This window comes from Echeneis naucrates, chromosome 20 (genome assembly GCF_900963305.1).
Source record: "Echeneis naucrates chromosome 20, fEcheNa1.1, whole genome shotgun sequence".
Classification (NCBI taxonomy): domain Eukaryota; kingdom Metazoa; phylum Chordata; class Actinopteri; order Carangiformes; family Echeneidae; genus Echeneis; species Echeneis naucrates.
Genome location: NC_042530.1, coordinates 17,826,141 through 17,838,230, shown reverse-complemented (window position 1 = coordinate 17,838,230; position 12,090 = coordinate 17,826,141).

Below are 12,090 nucleotides of genomic sequence, written 5' to 3'. Positions count from 1 at the left end.
AAGTGACACAGACCGAACACACTAGACACCAGACAGAACTCAAAACATGACATAAAAACTCAAACCCCAACATAGAACCAAAATCATGACACAGCTATAATGTGTTATTTTTTTATAGAAATCTGGAGAAACCAGTTTCAGCAGCTGCAAGCATGCACACTGACCTTTCTAACATGAACCAACTAGTGGCTACAGGTAAGCTATTACATGAAAGTGGAGATTGCATTTCAACACTTTTAGTAATGTTAGTCCCATGACTGTATCTATTTAGCAAAGTTTAGAGCCTTGAGCATGCTCACTAGAAGGGAAAACATTGCTAACAGCATTAGCTAACTTTTTCTGCATAATGAAAAACAAGTGTTAGCCCCCTTCCTGATTTCTTACTTTTTTGCACGTGTCATGCTCAACTGTTTCAGATCATCAAATAAATTTAAATTTTAACAAAGATAACCAAGGTAAATATAAAATGCAGTTTTTCTGTGATGATTGTATTTGTTAAGAGAAAAATACTATTCAAACCTACATGATCCTGGGTGAAAACATAATTCCCCCCCTTGTTAAATGATGAGGTAACTGTGATTAATAATATTATTGTGGAAAGCTGAGTTCAATTTCATAGCCACACCCAGGCCTGATTGCTGCCAGACCTTTCAAATCAAGAGATCACTTAAATAGACCCTGTCTGACAAGGTGAAGTAGGCCATATTAAACCCAAGACATCAAGCCACAATCCAAAGAAATTCAGGAGCAGATAAGAAGAAAAGTAATTGACATGTCTCAGTCTGGAAAAGGTTACAAAGCCATTTCTAAACCTTTGGGACTCCAGTGATCCACAGTGAGAGCCATTATCCACAAATGGAGAAAGCATAGTACAGAGGTGAACCGTCCCAGGAGTGGCCGGCCAACAAAAATTACCCCAAGAGCACACCGACGACTGATCCAAGAGGTCACGAAGGAACCCACAACAACATCTAAACAACTGCAGGCCTCACACGCCTCAGTAAAAGTCAGTGTTCATAACTCAACCATAAGAAAGAGACTAGACAGAAATCACATGTATGGCAGAGGCGAAGGCCACTGCTGACAAAAAAGAAAATAAAAGCTCATCTCACTTGATGATCCCCAAAGCTTTTGGGAAAATATTCTGTGGACTGATGAAGCAAAATTTGAACTTTTTGGGAGGAGTGCATCCCGTTACATCTGGTGTAAAATGAACACAGCATTTGATAAAAAGAACATCATGCCAACAGTGAAACATGGTGGTGGTAGTTTCATGGTTTGGGGCTGCTTTGCTGCTGCTTCAGGACCTGGATGACTTGTGATTAAAGGAACCATGAACTCTGCTCTCTACCAACAAATCCTGAAGGAGAATGTCCGGCCATCAGTTGGTGACCTCAAGCTGAAGCACACTTGGGTTCTGCAGCAGGACAATGATCCAAAGCACACCAGCAAGTCCACTTCTGAATGGCTTAAAATTAGGGTTTTGGAATGGCCTAGTCAAAGTCCAGACCTGAACCTAACTGAGATGCTGTGGCTTGACCTTAAAAAGGCGGTTGATGCTCGGAAACCCTCCAATGTGGCTGATTTAAAACAAAGAAGAGTGGGCCAGAATTCCTCCTCCATATGAGACTCATTGCCAGTTACTGCACATGCTTGACTGCAGTTGTTGCTGCTAAGGGCGGTTCAACCAGTTATTAGGTTTAGGGGGCAATTACTTTTCACATGGGCCATGTAGGTTCAGATGGCCTTTTTTTTCCCTTAATAAATAAAATTGACACTTAAAACTGCATTTTGTGTTTATTTGTGAGTTATCTTTAAAAATGTGTATTTAATACTGTAATACTTTTTACAGCACTGTAACTCTTAACCTCCTAACATTAACTGATGCCTGACACCTTCACACGATGTATAATTAAACTTTGAGTCATACAAAAACTTTTGTCTAATTATTTGAATACTTCAAATTTTTTTATAAAGCTCTGCTAAAGCAGTACAAATGAGGTAGCCTGTGAACTCTGCCTAAATGCATTTTAATCTCATTTATAAAGTGCTTAACATGTGTGTATGTGTTTTTTAGTGCTAAACGATAGTTGTATTTTTATTTATGAATCTGTCTTGGCTTCATAAGTTTAGCAGGCAATTTAATAAATTCATTGATTTAGTTAACTTTGCAAGGGATAGTTACAAAGTTGGGGGTAAGGTTGATAAGTATTTAGCCTTTTGTTATATCAGATTTAAGTATGAAGACAGAGTCAGCAGACATAGCATCGTTCTTCAGTAGGAAGAGAAAACTTTGTGAGAAAGCGAGAAAGAGGGTGAGAGAGAGAGAGCACTGGTTCAAGTGGACCTCCAGGTTATACTCTGACACACGCTTTGGTACAGTGTTACCTATTTTCTTGATATTGTCCACCTGTTGTTCTAAGTAGAGATCATGATGAAAATTTTAAACCTTTCAGTAAATGTTTTAAGTAACTTAATCGCTGACACAGTATTTTATTTGTGTTTCTCTAAGACCCCAAATGAAACCTTTAGGGAAAACAATTTATATGTGACAAATGAAATGAGTACAGTGTTCTCATAATAGTTTTTGCAATGTTTGTTCATGTCTATTTTTAAATTTAAATGAAATCAGACGTTGATTTAAATGAACCAGTATTTTTGTATTATGTATCTGTCTCTGTATTTTTGATGATACTCTGATGGGCTGTAGTAGTAATAATCAGTAGTGTATTACAGAATGGAACAGAATGCTTTATCACAGCTGAAACTGTGTGTAACTTCCCAGTAGCAGGCCCTCCATACAACAGTCAGCAACAATCAATCAACTCTATTCTATACAGTTTAAAAACAAGTAGCAATATAAAAATAGAATAATAAATAATCTCTTAATTAAAAGAGTCTATATCACAGTGCATTTGTAAATGTGTATAGTGTAAGCATATAGTGCCGTATTTTCAACGTTTTTATGTTTGTGCAATAGTGATTTATATGCCACCCCAAATTATTCCAAGCTCCATCCTGGCAACTCCACTGAAAATTTTTTGGTTCCGCCACTGGAGAGGTGACACTTACTCCAAGAAACTACAGGAGTCAGATGAGAAATAAATTCAAGCCCAAATCATAACAAAGTTACATCAAGGTACTTTACATATAGAGCAGGTCTAGACCAAACTCTTTATAAATTTATTTAAAGAGACCCAACAGATCCCCCGATGAGCAAGCACTTGGTGGCAAGAGGCAGAAACCTCAGCAGAACCAAGCTTGGGGTGGCGGCTATCTGCCTCGACCGATTGTGGGAGAAAGGGAGGGAGAGAGAGAGAGAGAGTTCTAGATAAACAACTGGAACAGTCATTTATATATTTATATATTTTAATCCAACTAAATTTAACTCAATGGGGAGAAGGGAGGATAATAGAAAGAGAAATAGGAACCAGGAATAGCTGTAGACTGTATGTCTGATTGTTCATAGCAATGGTGGAAAATAGAATTTTTGTACCAAAGGTAATTAAGTTATCATACATACTGTTCATTTTTAGATGTTATTGTTAAAATAACAAATCTTATACCCGTAGATATTGCTGTTATCAACAACAAAATGAATAATTACTAATATTATTAAAAATTATATATCTGATATATCTGAGATATATCTGGATCCTTCAGCTCCAAATGCAGAATCTCTCTGACCATTAAGGTATTTTTAATGAATGAAAACATTCAAGGTCTTGGGTTTCCCAGGAGACCTGTTTCCAAAATATGCACCAATACCTATGGAATCCTATCAGTACATAAATGATATTAGGTTACTCACTAATTCTATCAAGTTTGATGTCATCGATTGCCTCCAAACACTAACCAGTTGTGCGCTCAACAAGCGGAGAAACAGTTGTCAGAGATGGCTTTTGTAAATAAGAAAACGTTTAAGTTTCACACTCTGTCTCTCTGGAGGTTTGTCTTCATCCTCCTCACTGCATCTCATTTCAGCCTCTGTCAGATGTATAGTGCATCACTTCATCATTCTCTCATTATTCACCAAGGACCACTTTGAATTCTCATCTCCCCTCATTGTGTTTCACAATGCACAATTAGAACACAGAACAAGTGATGCAGTATTTACAGAATCAGTTTCAAGGACATTTTCATTTGCCCTTGGTTCCTCTACCTTCCTCACAGCATCAATGAAGTATCTCTGACTAGCACCAATTTCTCCAGTGTAATTCTCAAATGTGCAGCTCTGCGCAAAATGAACTGAGTACCTGAGGCAGCAGAATGGTATACTGCTTCCCTGTGCTTCATCCACAGACACACACACACTCACATATGGACAAAAATACAAAGGTGCCCACACACGGCTACCAGAACAAAGCATGAAACAATTGTCAAAGCCCTCTCCATTACTTTAGTCTGGCCACAGGTTCCAAGAGCGGCTCCACTGCTGAGTTGGGTCAAGCTCTTTTACTCAGCTAGCCATCCTGTGACATTTCCCTGTGTTACTAATGAGACAGGCTTGGCATAGAAAGCCTGTGCTGAGACCAACAAGCTGGCAGAGTTTGGCCCCAAGGGCCACTCACTGCACCCCGGTTCCTATTTACCGCTATGAGATATTCTGCTGCTTTTTTTTTTTTCTTTTTACATAAACCTAAATCTACTTCATGCTCGCCTCAGGCCACAACACAGTAGTCAAAACTGTGTGTTGCTTAGTCACATTTAGTTCCCTTTCAAATGTAATATGAAAGCAGCAGATAGCCACTCTTTGTCTGCACCTTTATAATTCACAATTTCTCCACGTTGCAAGCCCTTTTAGGAAAATGCCTTTTCATTTTAATCCTAGTGCCTCAAAATTAGACCTCTCAGTGTGGTAGCTGCTCTTCACTCAGGAAGCTGAGAGAGATGAGGGTTTGCATATTTCTGAGTGGAAAGGGAGGAGTGATGATAGTGGCTTAATCAGTCTGTAGGGGAAAAAATAAGGGTTAACAGTCAGAACTGCTGAGCATCACTGTGAGGATGGTACGCTGGCTTGGATCAAGGAGGTCTATTTAATACTTAAACTAAATCTGACTTTCAATGCAATTGCTGCAGTGCAAGAAGACACACAATGCTGACACACGAGTTTATGACCCATTACAAAATGCAGTTTCTGTAGATTACTGTTACCAACTAGAAAATTCCTTGGCAGAAATTTCGGGAGTGACTTGGGGGGCTGCTGCAGGGACAGGGACGTCGACTTGGCACAATTCCAGAAGCATGTATATCTGTCAGACCAAATTGACCGAATTGACAAAGCCCTTTGGATAACAGGCAAAACATCTTTGACCAAACCTAAATCGGGTGTTCAGTTTCTTTTGATTCAATTGTGGGCCGGATATTACTGTGACCTGAGTGAATGAGAACATACACAGACAGACATATGTCTTTTGACACACGTCTATTTATTTCACACATACACCCTGAGATACTTTTGTAAAAACTGACAAGTGCTGTCTGTCTGTTGTCTGTGTGTGTGTGTGTGTGTGTGTGTGTGTGTGTGTGTGTGTGTGTGTGTGTGTGTGTGTGCATGCGTGTGTATCTGTGTCTGTGTGTGTCAGCGTAGTTTCTGTTAGTGTCTCTTTATGTGTTTTTCTGTGTGTAAATTTGTGTATCTGTCTGCATTTGTATATTTGTCTCTGTGTGTTAATCTGTGTAATCATAGTATTCGTCAGCTGTGTGCTTGTGTCTCTGTTTGGGTTTGTGTGTGTCTGTTTGTGTCTGTGTATGTGCTTTTTTATGTATGTGTGTTCTTAGGGCTGACTTTCTTATTTGTGTCTTTTTGTGCTGTGTACGTCTGCATATGCGTGTCTGTATATGTATGTGTATGCATCTGTATATTTGTCTCTTTGGATGTGTCTGGCGGTGTATATCAGTCTCTGTGTGTGTCTTTATATCAGTCTGTGTGTGTCTCTATGTCAGTCTGTGTATGTGTGTGTGTGTGTGTGTATCAGTCTCTGTGTGTGTGTCTGTATGTCAGTCTGTGTGTGTGTCTGTATATCAGTCTCTGTGTGTCTCTGTGTGTGTTTGTATATCAGTCCCTGTGTGTGTCTGTATGTCTGTATATCAGTCACTGTGTGTGTCTGTGTATCGGTCTCTGTGTGTGTCTGTATATCAGTCTGTGTGTGTGTGTGTGTGTGTGTGTGTGTGTGTGTGTGTGTGTGTGTGTATCAGTCTCTGTGTGTGTGTCTGTATATCAGTCTGTGTGTGTGTCTGTATGTCAGTCTGTGTGTGTGTGTCTGTATGTCAGTCTGTGTGTGTTTGTATATCAGTCACTGTGTGTGTCTGTATGTCAGTCTGTGTGTGTGTGTGTGTGTGTGTGTGTGTATCAGTCTCTGTGTGTGTCTGTATATCAGTCTGTGTGTGTGTGTGTGTGTATGTATCAGTCTCTGTGTGTGTGTTTGTATATCGGTCTGTGTGTGTGTCTGTATGTCAGTCTGTGTGTGTGTGTCTGTATATCAGTCTGTGTGTGTGTCTGTATGTCAGTCTGTGTGTGTGTCTGTATGTCAATCTGTGTGTGTGTGTGGGTATCTGTATATCAGTCTGTGTGTGTCCTGCAGTCTAACACATATGTCAGTAGTAACAGCTGATCAGCAGTCTGATGACATCACTGACTGCAGCTGTGTGTCTGAGCTTGGATTGCATCATCCTTCTCAGAAAGCCCATTAGAAAACAGGTTCATTTCTGTCGGCGAGCCTCTAACTCAGGGGCAATTTGTGACAAAAGGGTAACTCCTATCAGAAAACCGAGCAGATGCTGAACGCCACAACAAGTGTCTGAAACTGTCTGTGTATTTTGGTGTTTCTAGGATGTAAAATGTGGACAGGGGAGCGATTTAAAAACACATGAAAATGTGAACTCCTCTCCCTCCGGCCAGAGAAAAATACATAGGGAGTAATAGGAGAGACGAGGGGTGAGGATGTCCTTTAGAGGGGCACAGTTCAAATTTGGTTTGTCTGACAGTTAAAGTAAAGACATTTTTCAGGAGAGGACAAGATTCTCTACTGCTTTAGAGAAAATGACCCGCGTACCTTAAACTATGTGCCCGTGAGGGAGATTTACAAATAATTTTTTCGAGATCATCAGCTCACCGACGCACTCTAACTGAAGATTCCTCCACTCTAACCCGTGCAATACACACACATGGGTTGCCACAGTGATTTGAGAATTTGCTCTGCTCAGCGCTCAGACTCTCCCCTAAAATCTCCCGAAAGTGGCTTCTGACCAGGTCCCGCTCGAATGCAAATTGTGAGCAAACCGTTGCTCCGGTCTGAAAAGCGAAAACACCGTGAGAGACAGAAGAGTCTGCAGATTCCGACAGTCTTTATTTGAATCAAAAACTTCTTAAAATGAGCGTGTACGCACAGTGCGAAGGCAGAGTGAGATTGTTTTGAGGAAAACCTTGATTTTCATTACGTTCATTTGGGCCAGAAACAGGTGTTGCTGACGCTCTGCCCCCCCCCCAGTTTAAATTGGTGAGGAGCTCACCTCTCAAAATCACATTTTATGAATTCCAACACTTAAGTCTACATTTTGACAAAAAATTATTTGTTTCCTTTGTATGATTTTGCCGTGAGCTCGAGTTTAAAATGAAAATGATGGTTATTTTTTCATGCTTCTCTCACTCAAGTTAACTCGCAGTTAACCACTCCAACTTTCACGAAAAAGTGATTTGGACTGCTCGTTTGAATGCTCGTAGTTTGCGAAGTTGACTTTTCATGTGAAAATGGTTTGTTGTTTTGGGAAAAGCACACGTTTTCCACCGTTTTAAAGTTTGAAGTTTGAATTTCTACATGCAGGTATGAGAGAGCTAGGTGACTGAGAAAAAAGGTGAATTTTGTGGGGATTTTTTTTTTTTTTTTTTGTTCCAATTCATTTCCTACGGAAAATTTTGGCCGGTCTTTGGGAATAACTTTTGGAAAAATAGGAATTGCGTCACTAAAAGACTATTCCCAATCGATCCGCACGTTGATTTAACCTGCGTCTCCTTCCTGTTGGTCACAAAGCAGTCAGTGAAGTCTAACATTTCCACACCCTTGTGTATGACTCCAGGCAGCACATTTTCCCTGGAAGCAGTGCAGCCACAGGGAAACATTAGACGTCCCTGGTCCTCTTCGGTCACGTGTGCTGATAGCGCTCTGTGTGATCAGCATGCTTCTCTTGGACCAGTAAGGGTTTCCAGAATTGTTGTTACTGATAGAAATACAGGTGGGTAGGCAGAGACCTCTATCATGCAGACAGACTATTCTCTGAGCTCAGGGGGTGGCATGTTCACAGGAAGAAAAGACAGAACCACCCGTGGCACTCACACAGCAGGATACTCTGGAGTTGAAGCTGTGGATATAAAGACCACAATTGATTTCTCAACACTCTTTTCTGTAATATTTTACTTCTCATCTCAGCTTGCAGCTTTTTGTGTTTTGTGTTTAAAGTGCAGTGGCCTGTTACCCTTCTGTTGCCAATGTTCTAGGAATTTGTTTTGAGTATGCGGTGGATGGGCACAGGTTTTATTTTAGTGCTGTGTGTGTGTATATGTATATTGCCATATATTCTATGGCAGCAATAGTATATGGAATGTCCCATATTTAGTAATGATGTCCAAGTTGTGAATTTACCCCACCTAAGGATGCTTTTTGTCCTAATATCCCTAATTCACTATGAACAGTTTAAATTGATCATCACACTTCAGGCCTACCATACTGTATGTAAGAGGCTGATCAAATATTTTTTGTAAAGCGCCAAATCATAACAGTTACATCAAGGCATTTTACATATAGAGCAGGTCTAGACCAAACTCTTTATAAAATTATTTAAAGAGACCCAACAGATCCCCCGATGAGCAAGCACTTGGTGACAGTGGCAAGGAAAAACTTCCTTTAAGAGGCAGAAACCTCGAGCAGAACCAGGCTCAGGGGGGCAGCCATCTGCCTCGACCGATTGGGTTGAGAGAGGAAGCGAGAAAGAGGGTGAGAGAGGCATTGGGGGGTGTAGGCAGGAACATGTTGCTGCATGAAGTTCATAGAGATGAGCTGTAATACAGAATTCATGAAATATGGGAGCAGCAGGTGTTGCAGGAACATGGGATGGAGATGAGTCACCACCTGCAGGATGAGGACAGGGAGAGAGAGGAGAGGAACTGGGAGAGACAGAGACTTTGGCAGAACATGGTTAGTAAATGCAGTATAAATGAACTAGAACTGGCAGAAACTGTGTTTTTTAAGAAGGATGGTTCTTATCAGTGCAAGCAGAGGGGAGGGAGGGAGAGAGAGAGAGAGATACTCAGTCCTTCCCCCAGCAGCCTAGGCCTATAGCAGCAAAACTAAAGAGTAGACGGACTTCAACTTTTTAACTATAAGCTCTGTCATACAGGAAAGTTTTAAGCCTGATCTTGAAAATTGCTAGAGTCCGCCCCCCCGGATTGATACTAGAAGTTGGTTCCATAGAAGAGGAGCCTGATAACTGAAAATCCATTTAGTCTTGGAGACTCTAGGAACCACAAGTAAACCTCCATCTAGAGAGCGGAGTGGCCTGCTAGGACAGTAAGGAACTATGAGCTCTCTGAGATATGATGGAGCTTGGCCATTAAGAGCTTTATATGTTAACAGAAGGATTTTGAATTCTACTCTGTATTTTACTGGCAGCCAATGAAGAGCGCTAACAGGAGAGATGTGATCTCTTTTCCTAGTTCCTGTTAATATTCATGCAGCAGCATTCTGAATTCTTTTCTCCACAATTCTCCCTCACATGTGCAAGCACAGCAATCTTACCAACGAACTACTCTGAACTGAAAGGTAAACTGTAACATTTCCCTCCATGTGTTTGAGCTGTGCATTTCTGTTTGTGTTGCAGATGTGTCAGCTGGTTAGTATTATACTTCTGACCCACTGGCTTTCAAGCATTCCAAGATCTCTATACAATCTCTAAAAATCTGATTCTCCTCCTTTACAAAGTTTAACATAAGTTTAACATATTTTTTTTTTAATCAATTAATACTGTTCAATTAATGTTTAGCCTTTTACCAGGCAAATAAGTCTTTCCTTACAGGATAGAATGATGCACATACCAACCTAAGTTTTCTTATTTGACTTTGGTTCATTCTAGTTAGAAGTTAGAATTGTTTGTCGTAAATACTGACAAGGTCATCAAAAGCATGAATCTAAGATCAAGGCTGAGCAGTGATTCAAATATATTCACGTTTACTTCTATGATAGAAAAAATGTTCGTATAAAATCAGAAAAGTATCCACCGAAGAGCCACAAGCTGCACTTGAACCCAACCAGGCACTCACATTGGTCACAGTTTGTCTGGAGTCACAGCACTTCAGCCTTTATTAACTTCCAACAGCCTTTCATTGAGGCAGGTCTAAAAGTTTAACTCCCTCTATTTGATAAGGAGAATTTGTTACAGCTATATTCATTCATTCATTCATCTTTTACTGTTTTTTCTTGGTCTACTGCTGTTTATGGGTTGTGGGGATACTGGAGCCAATCCCTGCTCAAATTGGCCAAGGGGCAGGGTAAACCCTGGACAGGTCGCCAGTCCATCACAGGGCCAAAACACAGAGACTGACAGAGACAAACGATCACTCACACACACACTCAGACTTACAGACAATTTAGAATCACCAATCATCTTAAAAACGGATGGTGGGAAGAAACCGGAGTACCTGGATGAAAATCACACCAGCAGGGGAAGAACATGCAAACTTCACACATTAAGGCCACAGGCCTGGGAATCGAACTCGTGACTTGCTTATTGTGGCTCAACAACGCAATAATGTTTGACTACGAAATTTTTTCAATCACATGTTAACTCAAACTCAACACCTGTTTCAATGGAGAGAGACTTTAATTGTTGTGGTAATATAAGCATTATGATCTCATTTTGTTTTCCTTTACTTTTCTTGTTTTATGTTTTGTCATCTTATCAACTACTATCATCTCCTTTAGCAATAATACATATGATGAAAGCTTTTGATTTGCCTTATGGAAGCCAAGGCTCATTGTAGTGGAAGCACGTCTTTACTCACCTGCAGTTCAACTGGGAATGGAGACTGTCTTGGTAGACTGCTTGTAGAAAAAGGTGCAGCCTTATCTAAGCCTCCATGTATTAGGTTTATATCCAGTTCATTTCGAAGAAAATAATGTCTGTGAGAGAATGTGCTAAGTTAGCAACAAAGTAACTGAAAAATCCTCAAAGACACCCTGTATTAGAAACTCTATGTGACATGGCATTGGGTTGACTGATGGTGAAAATATGGCCAATCAGTCAGTCAGTCATTCCATATGTTTAATTTGTATAGTTTTGTGTAGTCAGTTTTAATATGTATACATTAGGTTGAGTAAAGATTCTATTTTTTCTGTAAAATATCACTTCCACGAGAGCCTTTTGTGGTTACTAAATTTACCATTTCCTCTATTTGAAAGGCTTCTTCTAATCTTGGCATTATTGTTTTTTTTAGTGTTTCCACATGCATGCATATGATAACATAGTCCATAAATGCATTTTGATGATTAAAGCTGGTGAGGTTACAAATATCAATATCAAAAATTTTAGTGCTATTTGTAGCATAAATGTCCAATGAATATATTTTGTGAATTGCCCTCTTTCATGCAACTGTCACATTAGAACAGAAGGCAACATCACCTTAACAAACTCATCTACATGGCTAACTGTGGAGTTATCATCAAACCACTGAGTTAGATCAGAGTGACTTTGAGGCCACTCTGTGATTTGCGTGCATGATAAATACTTTGTGCAGTAAATTCCCCATTCAAAAAGACAATAAGAGGACCTTTTCCAAACACAAGGCTCCAGCCAGCAGCACCATAATTGTTTTCACATGGTAAAATTGATTTTACTTTCTCTCAGTTAATGAAATTAAACCAGAACATTCTTCCCAAACTCAGCAGCGATGTAGAGCTAAATGTCAGTGGCTCGTGGATTTCTCTATTCAGTTTGAGCAAACACCCAGGAGTGTGAGGGTATATCGCATGAATTGATTGACAGAGTTCCATTACGAGGGCTTATCAGACCCCTGTCTGCAATTATCCAGGTTCAGTATGG